This window comes from Amblyomma maculatum, chromosome 6 (genome assembly GCF_055883805.1).
Source record: "Amblyomma maculatum isolate TAMU_Amacu chromosome 6, ASM5588380v1, whole genome shotgun sequence".
In the NCBI taxonomy this organism is placed as follows: Eukaryota; Metazoa; Arthropoda; class Arachnida; order Ixodida; family Ixodidae; genus Amblyomma; species Amblyomma maculatum.
Genome location: NC_139349.1, coordinates 104,844,836 through 104,861,686, shown reverse-complemented (window position 1 = coordinate 104,861,686; position 16,851 = coordinate 104,844,836). Strand labels below are relative to the sequence as shown.

General features: G+C 46.4%; 1 protein-coding gene and 1 long non-coding RNA gene across 4 annotated transcripts in view; one reads left to right on the top strand and one right to left on the bottom strand.

Moving 5' to 3' along the window:
* The window catches only part of LOC146186477 (uncharacterized), a 242,691-nt gene extending 240,762 nt beyond the window's left edge, over positions 1-1,929 (top strand). The window contains exons 7-8 of one of the 3 annotated variants that reach the window (XR_014708116.1): positions 462-517; positions 1,005-1,929. This is a non-coding gene — a long non-coding RNA (uncharacterized LOC146186477). The remainder of the gene's footprint in view (positions 1-461; positions 518-1,004) is intronic. The other 2 variants (XR_014708114.1, XR_014708113.1) reach the window with 2 other exon arrangements.
* pb (homeobox proposcipedia) overlaps positions 1-16,851 on the bottom strand; it is a 94,110-nt gene that overhangs the window by 66,003 nt on the left and 11,256 nt on the right. The window lies entirely within an intron of this gene.

Here is a 16,851-nt window from a genome sequence, read left to right as displayed (position 1 = left end):
CGGCGAGGCGAAACTAGCCTGTTGTATCACGATGGGCCGCCGCGGACGGCGATAGCCGCAAATCGCCTTGCCTTATTTCTGCTGTTGAAGGATTCTCGTCGAGGCACGCGTTCGCTTTCTTTTTCTCGCGTGATTGCGCAAAAGCGGCCTAGCTACGCAATAAGGCTCGTGGGCATCGCAGGTGCAGCAGAAGTAGTCTGTGGCCTTTGTTTTACCTTTCGTGGGAGATCGAAAGGTTAAAGATTACTCGGGGCATTACTACGATCCTTAACGAAGACAGTCCAACCGACGTCCTCTAAGTACCTATTATTCCGCCTAATAGAATGTTTGGTGTTGGTTTTAGGTTCAACGAAACATTTATTTACCGCGCCTACTGATTTCTTTTCCCCTTAGAAAGCAAGGCAGACCACCATCATTCTTGACCCCCCCCCCCCCCTTTTTTTCTTTTTCTTTTTTCACAGTAAAGAACTTCTGCACGTTCGAGTGGTTCCCGAGACAGTCATGGAGTTACGGTGAGGTAAGCGCGTAGTGATAAACGGCACATTTTCGAAGGCGACAAGAAAGCATGCTTCTACCAGAAAACAAAATAGAAAAAGCACTGTAAAAGTAATGACCTTCGTCAGGCAGTTTTGAACGCGGTCGCCTACAGCTGAGCACACGCCCTCCATATTTTTCTCTCCTCTCCCTTCCCTCTCTGAAGCCTCGAGACCGTTTCGGTCTGGCTCTTGCAACAACAGAAACGAACGGCGAAAATAAAAAAAAAATAATAACGTTAGACACAGAGAAATAGAAGCCTCGGCTTTAGCCTTGCGGTTAGCTTTCATTGGGGCTCTGTACACGCAATAATGCATCGGGTTTGCGTTTTCTCTCTTTTCCCTCTTTTCTTGTTTAAATTTTCACTCTTTCCAATGTCTTTGTCTCGCCAACGTGCGCGTCTTTCTCCCGTTCGTGTCTGCGTTAAACGACTAGCCCAACTTGTTTCTTTCCTATGTTTTTCTCTCAAGTTCCTTCTCTCTTCCAGTCACCCACGCCCTGCCTGGCCTCCCTCCTGTTCCGAGACGGACACGCGGTCTCTGCTCCAATGAAAGAAGAGCTCAGTTCCTCCACCCTGAAAAGCCAGCCGCCCGACGACGTCTCGGGAAAAGCTGGCGCACGATGCCGAGGACGCAGGAGACTCTCAGCAGCCTGGCCTTGCGAGCAGCCACGTCGGTTGTCGGTCGGCGGGGGAGAGAGCGGCGGCACGGCGCGGACGACGGCTTGCGGCAAGGAGGCGCGGGCGGGGAAAGAATCCGACGCCCCCCTCCTAGCGAGGGTGGACGCGACGGAGGCGCGCCGCACTTTGACGCGAAGAGCTGGAAACGTGGTCGAATAACACGAAAACAAGAGAAATGGAGAAGTAACTGGCAAAATAACGCATAAAAGAAATGGCAGACATGTTGTGAGCGCTGGGTTACATTTCTCTGCCCCCATCTCTCCCTCGTTCTTTCTCTCTGTGTGTTTCTTTTCCATTTCAAGTCAAACCAGTCGCGCGCTCAAGGCGGCTCGCTGGCAAGAGGACGGTTTGAGGTTGGTTGCCGGCGTGCCAAGAAATGGACCCCGCCTTTAGGTTACTTTTCCTTTATCTTCTTACCTTAAGCACTGTCGGTCGGAAGAGCGCACGTGTTCCCGCTTGCGCGAGTCGGTTGCTCCGAGTCAAAAGACGTCATGCACCAGCAAGCTTCGGGCATAACGAAGTCGCAAAAGTCGAACCATCTAACTTGTTTTGCAACTCGTAGCGTTACGCATGCTATTGCCATCGCAATTACAAGGAAACACAACCAGTCTACGGGGCTCTGAATAAAATTAAAGATATGAATTACAGGTTAGAAAAGTACGGTGAAGAGGACAGCATACTATTTATCGGCGCTGTTCTAGAACTTAGACTTGGTTTTGACGACAACGGAGTAGTTGCGGCCGGTTAAGCTGATGTGTGACGACACACTCTTATCCGTCCCGCTACCCACTAAAGAGCAGTGACCTTCAAGCTGCAGCTTGTCACTGCCTAGTGCGCCCACCTTTGTAGAAGAGAAAATGGTGCACAACAACGGAAAACTGAGTTATTTATAACCATATATTAAATATGATTCTCCTGAATTCCAACAACTCGAGTCCGCATATCTGAAAGGTGGGCGCTAGTACGAGACAAACCGCAAAGAGACAACGACCAACGTTTGTCTTTGTCTCTTCTCTGTGCACCGTCTTTTGTTCGCGCTCACCTTTCAAGGGTCGTTTAATCTTAGCCCCAATCGAAATTTCGCAAGTTTCGCATAGCTCTGATCAATAGTTGGTGCCTTTCGAGATAAGACGGCCAACAATCAACTGTGCTTCTATTCGAGACAGCACCTCGCTTTTCACTTATCTGCAACCGGCAAACTGTTCTTTTAAATTTTCAATAACCTGAAGTCTGCCTCTTTCTCGTCCAGCGTCGTTGACAGGCTAAGGTGGCTCGATTTCTACGGGGCGAACGCAAAGTAAAAAGGCGTATTACGGGAACTTTGCCTCTCTGGTCGCGTCTTTCTCCCACAGAAATTGCGAGCCATAAAAAAAAGAATCTATGAAAATGGTCGCAAAATAAACATCACTGTAAGGCGAACGTATACACTGCATTCAGCTGCTGCGTGGCGTTTCAACCCAGCGAAATGTGAAAATACTCATGTGCTGATGGTATAGTCGACATTATTCGGGTCCTTTCCACATAAGGTGCATGTATTCTATGCGCCGCCAACAAAGAAGCACGCGAGCAATACATGGTTCGCCTATCGTACACGTGTGCAAAGTCGAGGGGCTCTTTATAGATACACAAACGGCTCATCCCTCTATAATTGCCAATTAAGAATCCCATTGTTATCTCTCGAGTATGTCTTTAGTCATGTGTAATTATCTGAATCGGCCACTTTCACTCACATGCCAACACCTCCATGAACAGCGCAATCAACATCCTACACACTTTGCGTATAATCCAGTAGGAATAATACGCGGAATAATACATCCGAGATATATATACGTACGAATATATTAAGGGTCGCCGGCCTCATGGTTTTCGTTTTACTTATTTTCCTTAATTTTCCGCGTTCTGCGGGTGATAATTGCATTATCGCGCAGAATTTGCACAGTGCGTGTATACAAACGGCTGTCGGGGGCACGACGGACGCTTGACACGGCTTGCACCGCGCTAAGTATACGAGCGTACACACACCCTACATATATATACACACACACACGCACAGACATGCGAGGCAGTGGAGGGGGCATCAGGTGCCCCCGCTGGGCACCCAGCTGATTAATGCACTATGACGAGATAGAAGAAGAGACACGCGTGTGTTTGGGGACGGCTGTCGCCCCCCTCGGGTTCATTAATCTTCACCCGCGCCGCCACTTCAATCTTGGCGTCCCCGCGGCCGCCTCGCGAGAGCCCGCGCTTCCATGCGCGCAAGGCACGGCCGGCAGGGCTACTCCGGACGCCGGTTACGCTGCAGTGTATGCGCTGGAACAGCCACCGCGGGAGCCGTACTACATCCGGGTGTCGGAGGAGCGAGGTTCAAGCGTTGACAACTAACTGACACAGATGTCGTGCTAAGGAAAACCCATCCTCCCGACATAAACGCTCTGGAGACGTGAACACTCCCGCAGCCGAGAAACAGGCGCTGAAGGCTTCGCGAGACGCGTTTGTCGTTGTTAAAAAGCGTCTCGAGCCTGCATGCGATCAACTAACGCGCAGGCCTCCCATTAAAAGACGCTTCCGTTTCAGTAAATGGTTTTCGGATGCCTACTCGTTGCTAAGCATGTAGTTTCGTGCTTAACGCATGCGAGACGCTGAAAGGATCGAAACCAAGCAGACTTTTTCTTAACTTGTCTTTACTATCTCCCTTTGCCTTCTCGACTCTCACTCACTCACTCACTCATTCACTCACTCACTCACTCACTCACTCACTCACTCACTCACTCACTCACTCACTCACTCACTCACTCACTCACTCACTCACTCACTCACTCACTCACTCACTCACTCACTCACTCACTCACTCACTCACTCACTCACTCACTCACTCACTCACTCACTCACTCACTCACTCACTCACTCATGTGCAACATGTTGCTGACACCCCTTGTGAAGGTACCGGCGCGTCTGCACCTATGGGACAGCGTCTATGGGGAAAGGGAAGAAGATGCAGTCCTAAATACACTTTCCAGCGCTTTAATCTGGACCTTGGAGCATCGTAGACGGAATATGGACGATATCTCGAAGTTCGTAATCATTGATCGAAGATGTCATTGCCTGTATCAGTCAATTGTATACATGCAGTAAAAATTCAATCTTGGGGGCTAGTATTTACTGCGTGCTACAAAAATAACTACATAAAACATTCGATGCTTTACAGAGCATGCATTTTTGTTACGTTGAGACCTGCATGGACTGCAAAAAGTGACGACGGCTTGGAGAACTTTGTATCCCATTCAACGACCGGGATGTATACCTTTGACGTTACCATACAACAATAAATCGGTAGATAAATGTGGGATGATATATGCGACAGGAAAATAATGAAGGAGGTGTCACATGAAAAACCTTTTGGTCTGTCTGAGCACCATCATAATGGTACATGTATGTTGAAAAACAGCTCTCCGTGCACGCTTGTGTTTAATCAGATTAAGCCTGCAGAAAAAAAAGCTATATGCTCAGAGTGTTGACCCAATTGGAGACGTGCATGCTCTATAGATTGTGGTCGATAGAAACATTTTCCACCGATAGCTGTCATGACTGGACAGATTGTCTACGGACATATACTATACAAGAGATTCTTACAGTTGATAGTATATAGACTTCGGAAGTTGAGGTCGCAAGTGCACAGAGGCCATCTCACAGAATGCCTTCGTGTGAGTAGAAACGGAGAGAAAGCATGCAGTTCGCGATTGAAGAGAGTTTTGTGAATATAATGTCGCCCAGCGATTGCAGAAATAGCTTTAGTTGCAATATAGACAAAGAAAGGGTTTTATATATTTTAGCACGCTGTTTTCTGGGAATACAACAGCACATGCTCACATGGATGCACAAATATCGTTCAGAGCGACCACTTAAATGGCAGTATATTTCCTAGAAATTTTGCAATGTAGCTGAAGTGTACGTATACGTCGGGACATGTGAAAAGGAACGACAATCCGAATCGCCGCTCTGTATTCGTGTTCTGCGCTGTAAAGGGAGAACAAAACGGCGCTGAATTAAAAACTATATATTCCAATGGCATCACCAATAGCATCAAACCAGATATCTCCGTAATAAGGTCATCGTACAAATGAGAATAACGTTCACTCTTTTTTTTTTTTTTTTTGCTTCACGAGAAACCAGTTACAGTCCACGCGTTTCGGCAGGTATGCATCAATGGAGCATCAGTTATTCAGAACGATGGCAGGGTTATTTTCAAGGGCCATGGTGGAATACTACAGTAGAGGTCACAATCCCGTTGACTATATGGAGCATACACAACTGAATGCCGTATATATATGCAACCAGCACCGTGCGGGCAACAGCGAAAACAAGAGCCACAAGTGAGAGGACTATACATTACTTGCCTGTTTTCCCCCAGTGTTTCTTCGGTTCATGAGACTGGCATGTAGTCGAGTTATCGTCAGTCGTTTCTAGACTATTCGCGTTTCACTTCTTTCGCTTTGTCTATATACGACTGCAGTCTATCGTTCATACCCCATGATAGACTGCTTGGCGACGTAAGCGCAAAAGGAAAAAAAGAAGAGCAAAGGCACGAAGAAGAAAAAGGTGGCAGCAGCGGCGCCGTGCCGTCGTCGTCGTCCCCTCCGTCTTTTCCACGAACGGGTTCTTGGCGGTCGCGTAGGCGGACGTACGCGGGTCTGCTCCGGCGACGCCCCGATTCCTGGCGCTCTTTTAAAGCCGCGCTCCGCCAGCGCACGTGCTAGCTCGTGTCGCGAGGGGTGGGCACCACTGCGCAGCAAGGAGACATGCGCCGAGAGGAGTGGCAGCACTTGGAGTGAACGAGTGCGACCATCGCTTACATTATTGTGGGAAGCCTTTCGACACAACGCAGGACGAACTCTACTGACGCACGAAAAAATAATAATAAAAAAAAAACAAAAAAAAACGACATTCCTGTCGTCGCAGCTAGGAGAGCGCGAAATGCAGAGACAGCGCAAATGTAAGGAAAAGAAAAGCTTGAGGTATACAGCGCATGAGTGCAGGCTCTTGCCCTAGCAATTCCGCAACAGCCTTATGTAGACTGATACGGGCTGCTAAAACGTTCGTGTACCGAGATTTCGCTCTCAGCGCTCCCTTTCTTTCGTTCCAGCGTTAAAAAAATCTTTCGCTGCCTGATATTGCATAATCAAGCCAAGTTAGTGACGTAAGACGTGCCTCAGACACACTTCTTCAGCTTTGGCAATTAAAATTCATAGCAATTATGTGCGTTTTATTAATTATTAGCCTCATTTCGATGGAGGATATAACTTCAGTGCAAGGACGCCTATATATCTTCTTATCTCTCTACCGCTGTGTAATTTCTAATGTTTCGACTTGTTGAGGTGCTATACGCGCACTATAGATGGTACAACGATCCTATCATTAGCACAGTTCAACAGATGGCGCATGATCAATGATGTTGATATAGTGACATAAGTTCGCTACTGAAGCTGGCGAGAATCAATGATCGACTTTTTTAAGCGTTATTCGTCTACGAGCGGCGTGCGCGCGCGCGCACGCGCACGCGCACGCGCGCACACACACACACACACACACACACACACACACACACACACACACACACACACACACACACACACACACACACACACACACACACACACACACACACACACACACACACACACACACACACACACACACACACACACACACACACACACACACACACACACACACACACACCTCTTTGCAGACATCTTGCAGACATCTTTGGCTCGGACAGAGTCACTTTTGATGGCTCCCAAATACGGCATTGGACAGCGCATGCGTATCGATTTTTTTTTCTTTCAAGCCTTTGCTGGATAACGATCTTCCAGCCAGCCTATATTAAGACTAGGAGGCTCAAAGAAAACGGGAATATGCGCTGCATTCGGCAAAAGGTTTGGTTCGGTTCTGTTTGGTTTCATGGGATTTAACATCCCAAAGCTATACTCAGGCTATGACAGGCGCCGTAATTGAGGGAATTTCGAGCACCTGTGTTCTTTAATAAGCAGGACAAACCTTTTTCGTAGAGTCAGCTATAGGTCTCGCGCTTGGTGATCTTTTCGTGCGTCAAGTTGTTTATCCTTTTATATTCCTCAGGGACACAAAGGCTCCTTTTCTTTGCACCGTGTGCCAGGTACATCTGGGACGAGAAATGCAGGACTTCATTGTGTCGGCAGCCTTTGTACCAGGAGGCATGTATGCGTTTTCAAAAAATATCGGAGTGGCGCAAGTCGGAAGCTGTATAAGGCTGTGTCTGATGTTCCCGAACCAATGTATAGGTCCATATTTTCCACCAAAACAGGGCAAAATGTTCTCTATAGGGTAAAGAGGACGTCGGTACCAGCAAGTGCTAAGACGTTCTTTGTGAAGCTCCATGCACACTATAGTACGATGCTATCGGTGAAGACTTGGATGGACCAAAAGGGACTCTTCGTTCTATGGGAGAGGGGGGAAGGGGGATGTTTAGTATTATACGCTGAAAAATTTAAAAAAATTGAGCGCGTTCATCTGTAGTGCTAGCGGGCTATTTTTATTTGGGACGTCCTTGAACGGACGCTGAAAAAGGGACTTCCCTTGAATCCACACGGTATCCGGTTCCTCCCTACACAGATCATGGTGGCACACCTTTCGACCTTATTATGTTGCTTGCTTGCATAGCATATGGAAGAACAGAACGTCTGTTGAGCATGGTGACGTTGATGCCCGTTCAGGACGACGGTTCTTTAGAGAAGTCATTTGAAATTATGTAAATGAGCAAAAAGTACAGAAATGTCTGCCTGAATGCGCGCGTTGAAGTGCTGAAAAATATCGAATTTTTAAACCAAAGGCGTTAGCCGAATACAGGCTGATGATTTTAGTACCTTTTGTGTGTGCGTGTGACTTTGTACTGTTTCTTTATAACTTGTGTTTCTTTCTATGATTATTCCGATAATAAAGGAGAAAAAGAAAAATGGGGGGGCTTTAACGTGCACTGCCATCGCACAGCACGCGGGCGCCTTAATTTTCGCCCGAATCGAAAAGCGGCCGCCGAGGCCGGGATCCGATCCCGCATCCTTGGGTACAACAGTAGAGCGCCTTAACCCCTGCACAGCGGCGCGGCGGGGCTTTCGACAAAGGGGAAAAAAAAAGAAAAAAAAAAAAGAAAAGGAAATATGTAGGCAATTGACTGGAGCTCTGCTATAGACAACTGACCGCGACTTGAGTGGTCCTGAATAGAGAACCTGTACGCTGCCATCTGACTCAACCTACTCCTATGCGCAACCAAAAGGTATACGTATACACTAACGACAGACTCTTAGACCTGAAATAAAACGCGATCACACACTTCATCATGACAGTGGAGTGCATAAGACGGATATCGCTTTCAGTTTTGGTGCGCCTGCGCCACGGCCTGCATAATAACGCGCGCACAGCCTGTGCATATATATGTTATATAGGCATGCAGGACGCTGACGATCCTATAGCTCGATATGCACTATCGCCCGTATACAGGCGATCACCGCGCACGTTTTACTGTCACCCTCCCGCGCCGTGCATTTCACGTTGTCGTCTTCGTCAACTTCGATGCGTGCGCAATGGATTCAGAGCACACCGATATCGCAATGCCCTCTTAACGTGCTTTAAGCAGTCCCAGAGTTTAATTGTGACCTGCCACTAACGTCCCTGCAGCCACTGATTGCTTGAAACCTTGAAATAGAAAGGAAACAGGACTTGCTTAGTCGCATACTTCGGATTTGGCCTACTTGGCTAAATCGCTTACATATATTTTTTTTTCTCCTGCGGGATTTCCACCTTTTTTTTTTCTGAAACCATTTTTTTATATGAAATTAGCAATAAAACGAAATCCGAGGAAAACTACGCAATCAAGGGCCCAATTCTGGTCTTCATTCAGTGTCATAAAGAAAACCATTTGTGTATAGACGCTTACAGTTATTTTTACTGATTATTTATTCACATATAGATACTTTTCACTCTCTATAGACAACTATAAGAGGCACTGTTTTAGTCTCATTTCAGAAAATTATTTATATGTACTAATTATACGTAAACTCCTCGTGTCTTATTTATTTATTTATTTATTTATTTATTTATTTATTTATTTATTTATTTATTTATTTATTTATTTATTTTTGCTGTATAGCTAACGCGCTGTCTCGGACACCTACACCCTTAGCGTGCCGTCATACCGTGCTTTGGAGATATTTGCATAGTTTGGGAAAATTCCTAACAAGTTCTTCTCGTGTCACAGACTCAGTGGCGCCTCGGAAGAGATTTATGGAAAGAAAATAAAAATGTGGTTCCGTCATAAACCGTAATTAAAGTTTAAAGCATCTTCACTTTTTTTCGCAACGAAAAACACATTGCATAGCTTCCATGTGCCCGCTTTTCTGGTGTATGACGCCCGTCTAGTGCCGTAAACAAAACTTTTAGGAGCTCACCCATGACATGGCAGATGAGGAATTAGAGTATGCATACATGCAGGCGTTTGACGATGAATAGAAAAACCACATATGAAGGCATGCTTCGTTAACATGAAAGCTTTGATTCGAGATCGAAATTGTACATGAAGCAAGCCATCCACAATAACAAATTGCTAGAAGAAAAATGTGCACAAAGTCACACAGTGATTATAGGGTCGGCGCTTGTGCATGGCCATGTAAGTTGAAATCAAGCATGCTTTTTGCAGCTGTGATCCCGTCCGTTATCTTGGTCACAATTATGCGTTAAATAAATCATGTGGTGCAACCTGACGCGTATGCGTCTGGTGGTCTATGACGCATTAGATTTCATCTCATATATATATGTCGTGCTAACGAAGTAAGATTGCATTTCATTGCAGCCCATGCTGGTTTGAGCGGGTGTCACGATTAGGTATATCCCCGCTTATCACGTATACCATTGTACTGGATGGTTAATATATGGTTTAATGTCCCAATGCGACATACAGCTATATGTGGGATGCCACAGTAAGGGACTCAAAATATTTAGACCTGTGGTTATGTAACGTGCGACATTGCACTACCCGGGCTCTTTGCTTTTCGCCTCCATTGATAGGCGGCCGCAGCGGGTATACCATTATGTGATGGTCCTCATATTGGAACTGGGATTGATAGGTGAATCAGGGTGGTTTATTAATAATACATTTACCTGACCATCACGTTTTTTTAACCAGCTACGCCAAAAATAAAATCCGCCAACTCCTACGAGTATGGCTTTGACACACTAAAATTCCGTAACCAAGATTAGAGCCCTTAGTTACCTGACCTTCACGTCGTGCATGGTGAGACCTAGTAAAATGGACTTCCGAGTTATCCGGTGTCACCACTGCTGGCGTCAGCAACAACAAACTCGACGATGTCGTCAGCTCATTTGTGCACGACATTTAAACGACTGATCACGCGGAGACAGTGACGCTGATATATACGTCGTGTCGCCCTGTCAAAATCAATGAATGACCGGCGATGTGTGGCTTAAAGCAGATAGAATGCATGCTTGGTGCGACTGGTATATATCAAGAACCGTATACAAATGACAGACCCTCATGTGTACCTCATGGTTCGCTGAATTGTATGGCTTATACGTCCCAAAGCGACTCAGGCTATGAGAGATGTGTCGTAATGGAGGACCCAGGGAACTTCGACCCCATGGAGTTCTTTAAGGTGTACGCGCGTCTTGTTTTCGCTACAATCATAAAGCGGTTGCAGGCGACTATGACTTGATCCCTCATCCTTCCGTTCAGTAGTCGAGCGCCCGCAATGTAAAGTACTCAGGCCCGCGCCCAGCCAACGTTGCGGGCCTGAGTACTTTACGTTCGATGAGTCGGGTTAGGGTAAGAGAGCTTTCGGGTGAGTGGGTGAGCGAGTGAGAGTGAGTGAGTGAGTGAGTGAGTGAGTGAGTGAGTGAGTGAGTGAGTGAGTAAGTGAGTGAGTGAGTGAGTGAGTGAGTGAGTGAGTGAGTGAGTGAGTGAGTGAGTGAGTGAGTGAGTGAGTGAGTGAGTGAGTAGAAATACCCTGCCCAAAAGTCAAAGTTATCTCAGCAGCAAGAATAATGACTCTACATAGTGCAGCAAAGCAATTAACATATAAATCAAGCTCAAGCTAGCAAGCCATAAAATGGTGCAGCAATGTTGTCTCTTTGCTTTTAGCGCCGCGCCGTATCAGTTGACTAGCTCCACCCCAAGATGCAAATTGCCTTGTTCTCTTCGACTAAGTGTAAATGACGGGACCCCTACTCCGCTAAGTCGTGCGGTACGCGTCTCCACTTCCAACGCGGCGGCGACGGTCCTCGAATCCGTGTTGGCGGCGGACGCAGCAGCGCGACTGGTTTTTTTGCAGGATTGCGACAACGCCGCCTCCATCGCAACTCAAACAAAGGCGTCGCGCGCTGTGGTGCTTATGCAACCGCAACCGCCACCAGGCCGTAATGACGGAAAACTACGCCCTCAGAAGGACACCCTCCGGGGAAAATAAAGAAAGAGAGAATGCAAGGAAAGAATGCCAAGTAAATACTTTAAACAAAATCTGTCTACCCCGGAGGAGAGAAAATATAAACCACGTAGAAGGAGAACCCAGGTACATATACGCGAGGCGAAGCACGAAACAAGGAAACGTGCGGAGCCACCCTTGTACCACCGTCTCGACCGGACTTCGTGCATGTATGAGGCACCGTAGAGAGGCAGCGAGGCTTTTACCTTGAAATCGATAGTTCGCATGTTTGCGCGACGGGCACATTAGTTTACAGTCGGGTGCCCGGGAACGCCCAGAACGACTTCGTCGTCCGGTGCCCCGCGGCCGCGACCCGGCCCAGTCCGGCGGCCAGCTAGACGAACATCCGGGAACTCCTCGGACGGCGCGGCGGCGGCAGTGTGCATGTGGTGTGGTCGGCAAACACGACTTTTGTTCCTCTTAGAGCGCGCGCGGTCGAAAAGACAAAGGTTTGTTGTCCGCGCCGAGGGCCCGCGCGTGCGCCCGTAATGAGCGGAGCACGCGCGCCCCGTAATAACAGCAATCGTCGCGCGGTGAAACAGTGCAGGCGCGCGTTGCACTCAAACAACACGGTTGGAGGCGCGCGCGTTCGAAGTCGGAAGAAGAAGAAACGCCCGGGAGGGTGAATCATCGAGAGTATACGGTAAGAGTATATAGCTTTGCACGCAGCGGAACGGGGATGTTTCTTTTCGGGCGCGTTCTCGATACGTGTGTGCGCTATATAAACTGACGTCATGCACTCATTTCCTAGAGGACAAGTGCTCTCACGCATGCACGAGCAATCTTCGTGTTATCGGGCGTAATACTATACCTAATGATACGGGTGTAATACTATAGCCAGGTCGTCATGCAGCAAAGCGGACTACGCACGTCGGGAGAACCAAAGCACACTGCTGGCGGATTTCGGCACTGGCTCTGGATGAAGAAAATATTCAAGAAAGTGCATCGAAGTCAAGGAAAACAATAGTAGTTTTCAGTCGGCCTTCCGCCAGCGACCGAAAGTTGGTAACCACGGAGCGAAGATGGGTTCTTCTCTGTATTTGTCTTATTCTTCGGACTTTCAGGTTTTACGGAACTCGAGGGAGATAAAAAGACAAATTATTAGTAAGCATTATTAGTAAGCAGGGAATATTCACAAAGTATCAACAGTGACTTGCAAAGGACAAACTTTCCGGCTCTCCGTGGCTACTCGGGCTTGAGGTTTGCCCACCAATATTATATATATATATATATATATGTATATAGCTCCGGAAAAATCATCGATGCCAGAAAATCAGTGAAGTGGCGATTGAATGGGAAAATGCTAAGCAGCTTTATACTCAGATAAAAGTGAAAGATTAACTAGACCTTCGTCAGAAGTGATGACCGGCTTTCTCACTCTCCCTCATATGGTTACCCACGGTTTGCTTAAGGGACACTGAAAAGAAAAATGAAGTGGGCTTGCATCGATACAATACCAGTTCCTAATCACAAATAGACAACTCTTCCTGAAAACAAAGTTCTATATAGTATGGCAGAAAAGAGCACGAATAGAGATACAGGTATCGCCGCCACAACCGAAACAGCCGAAGCTCGCAACTGTGAGTCACGTGACCCGCAATAAATCTCGAAGGCTGGCAAGTTTTAATTACGCTGCATGTTTGAATCGAGTAGTAGGTTTTGTCTCCAACATAATAACATGCTTTTATCACGTGGAGACGACGGCGAAAAGGCAATCTAAATGGGACAAAACAAGGAGATATACTTGGCGGCGCCACAGGCAGCATTGTTTAAGTTTCGGTGATGTTCAGGCGCAGGCCTACTCGCATAGTTTCGTTTTTGACTTGCAGCTCAAACTGCCATGGTGCTCTTCGGAAGATTATGTTTCGCTGCGCACCTGCACCGCTTCAGCCCGCAAAAGCCATCGCACGATCTGTGGGGTTGAGGCCGCTGAAGTGCAGGCCAGCGGACTCTACGAGAATTTCGATCGTTGTCGGATTCAGAAACTGGATCCATGGCTGGTGCAAGCGAAACTATGCTGACGACGGCACGAAGTAAAGGCCGGCGGTAGCTTTAATGCTTTCATTTCGGCTGCTGCTATACCACACCGCTCGCCGCGGGCCAGCAATCACGGAATCTGTATTACGTCATGGACGGCGTCATATTATCCGACTACGTAGGTTGAACAGATTGAATTCAACCGGCGGGAAAAAAAAAAAAAAAAATCTCAACTCCTTATCGCAATATTTCACCAATAAATTCATCTTTTGCTACCGGGACAAGTGACGAAATATCGTACAATCGGGTTCTGCTAACATGAATATTGTCTTCTGTGTCTAATATCGCTATAACACAGGAAACCGTCCACAAAGGGCGACAGGGCGAATACCAACCTTTCAAACAGATTGGATGAAAGCTAACAATGCAAGAGGATCTGACACTCTGCTGCGCTCGACGGCCCATGCACATGGTTCAGTTCCTATGGCTGTGCCACTCGCTGTAAACGCACTATATAAAACGGTGCACGTCGCTATATATAGAGAAACAAAAAACAGGTCTGAGTTTCTGACCAACCTGTAAGCAATCCCACAATAAACGCCAAGACAAATAAAAAAAGAAACCGACGCGTCGAACCTTACATCATATGCAACATGCATGGGTGGCGTGCATGGTCAGGAGGAGCCTGTACAGAAGCGTCACTTTATAACCAAGGCTGGTTACAGCGCAATCCTCTTGCAACCAACTTCAAAGATGCATTAGACCTTTTACTACTCGTTTCCACCCGCCTTTACCACAACCGCATGAAATAGCCTTCATCAAGGTTTTTTACGCGTGTATAGTATAAAGAAATATCTTCAAGCATTAAGGGCGATAATAAAACAAATGTAACGGTTATCAGTTGAACGGTACAGCAATTAAGCGACATACAAAAACGTGTACACGTAAAACATTTTTAACAGTTTTGTACTTCACCTCCGAGTAACCTTTTCGCAAAAGCTAAAGAAATGGTAAGATCAAGATCACAAGTATTTTCATACGAGCGGTTATTTCGTGCCGTAGTCTGGCCTTAATGTAAGCCAGCCTAATGGTCAATCACTTCTTACTTGCGAAATTCGCCGAGCTACACCTTTATTTCGAACCTTTCTGGCCTTTATTGAAGTCTTCGTTATACTAACTCGTACCGATCATATCGACAGCAAATGATAATCGGGACGCAAGCATTAATGCGGCAAGTCCCGATATGAAGCATGGCACGAAGATCTGAGCGCGCAGCATGTCATTCCCAGAATATGCGTTACCATTATATTTCCTCCCCCAGGAACAACTAATTATGTAAACCAATAATTATGAACTGTGGCCAGGGAGCATTTCAGCAACACTTCAACACTCGATTATGGCGCCAGCTTCTAGAATGATGCATCGATGACTTTCGGTATATTATATAACGTAAACGCGCTGCTGCGTGTATATAGATAGCTCCATGGAAACACTCTAACCGTGAGGTATATATGGTTCTGCATATAGAGAAGATGACCAGCTTCGCGTTTGCTGGATTCGAATAATGCATCCTGATCCCAACTGTAATTTGCAACATATTTCGTTAGCGGAGGCTAAAATGTTCAAGTACATGCATTCAAACATGAATGTTCTCAATTGTTATAACGAACATAGGGGATATGTTTTTGGAGTGTATGTGAAACGAGTCGTTATCGAGTCTTCGTCATTCAACGAGAGCATGTAATGAACAATGCACACAACGCCATACTATACAAACATTTTGTTCCTAATACTTTTTTCTGCTACATACTCAAACACGCACGGGTACCATGGGATATGCATGAAATAGCTCCCATGACGGGGAAAAGAACCAGGAATCTTCATTTCAATTGCGGCACTTTGATCCCCCTTTATATAGCTATATATATACGAGCGCATTCTGTGGAATTGCCCAGGAAGGAATTCCATGCAATGGCCCGTATAAACCCTATGCCAGAACGTCAGTACGAGGACGAAGGCGGTTATTATAAAGTATTATACTGACAAGTTAGTAAGTAAAGTAAAGGTGTGTTGCAGATGTGTCGCAAACGAGCCCATATATAAGAAGAGAAAGAGGAGCAATTCGTTAAGAGCGCTGACGCATGTATAGTTAAGGAGTCAATCCGCAAAACGACGTCACCGCCTTAGCTCATGGCGCTGAAATGTGGTATAAAAGTGCTGGAATGCCCGCGAACCGACGCTCGAACTGCAGTGGCATTACAGAAAAACGGCGATGAAGATGATGACGAAGAGCTAGAAGAAGTGATGTTGCCGATGGGAACCGAACGATCAACGTGAAGTAGTGCGATGTAAGCTATTTCATGAACTATCTGAGCCACGAAAGCTGCATCTTCGTTAAGTTTGCCAATCTTTGTAACGTCCGACTGCCCTTTGTACCCTTTCCAAAGCTTTCACGCCTCACGCTGTATGCCATCGACATCGAGATAGCCGAGATTTCAGATAAGGCTGTATATAATATTAATACGCAGAGTTAGATACGTGTCACGACTTCTATCCGTGAACATAACATAATGGTTACAAAACAACCCTTCAGCGCAGTAACTGTCTGCTGACAAATATTAGCAAACGGAATTCTTTTACACGCCTGATTATTTTTTATTTATTTATTGTTGATTTATTATTAGTCCAGGTTGGAGAGCACTCTTTTCGAATCGACTCGACCAGTGAAAGGGAGATAGCGGCACATGCCATCAATTTAGATGCGAATGGTTGTAGTATTTCTGCACTGAAAGTATATAGGTCCGCTAATTGCGTTTCTTTATATGACCCTGCCCTCCCTGCTTGTTATCCAGTTGTTCACTCATGGGTCCTTATTTTTCAGTCGGTGCAATAAATTCCCTCGGTGCAATTTATGCAACTGATACTTTTAAGTAACATGGTATCTGTGTTCTGCATGAAGTGAAATAAATTACTGTGACGCGACGCTGTCCGCTGCTGCTACAGGCAAAGAATAACGCACCGCTTCTTAATTTTGCTCTTACTTTTTATTGTGTTTTTCATTTTACAGCTGACCTACGTTTTCATTCACGACCTGCAAGGATGCGTGATGCTTTGTCTGACCACCAGGGGCCGTTCGCT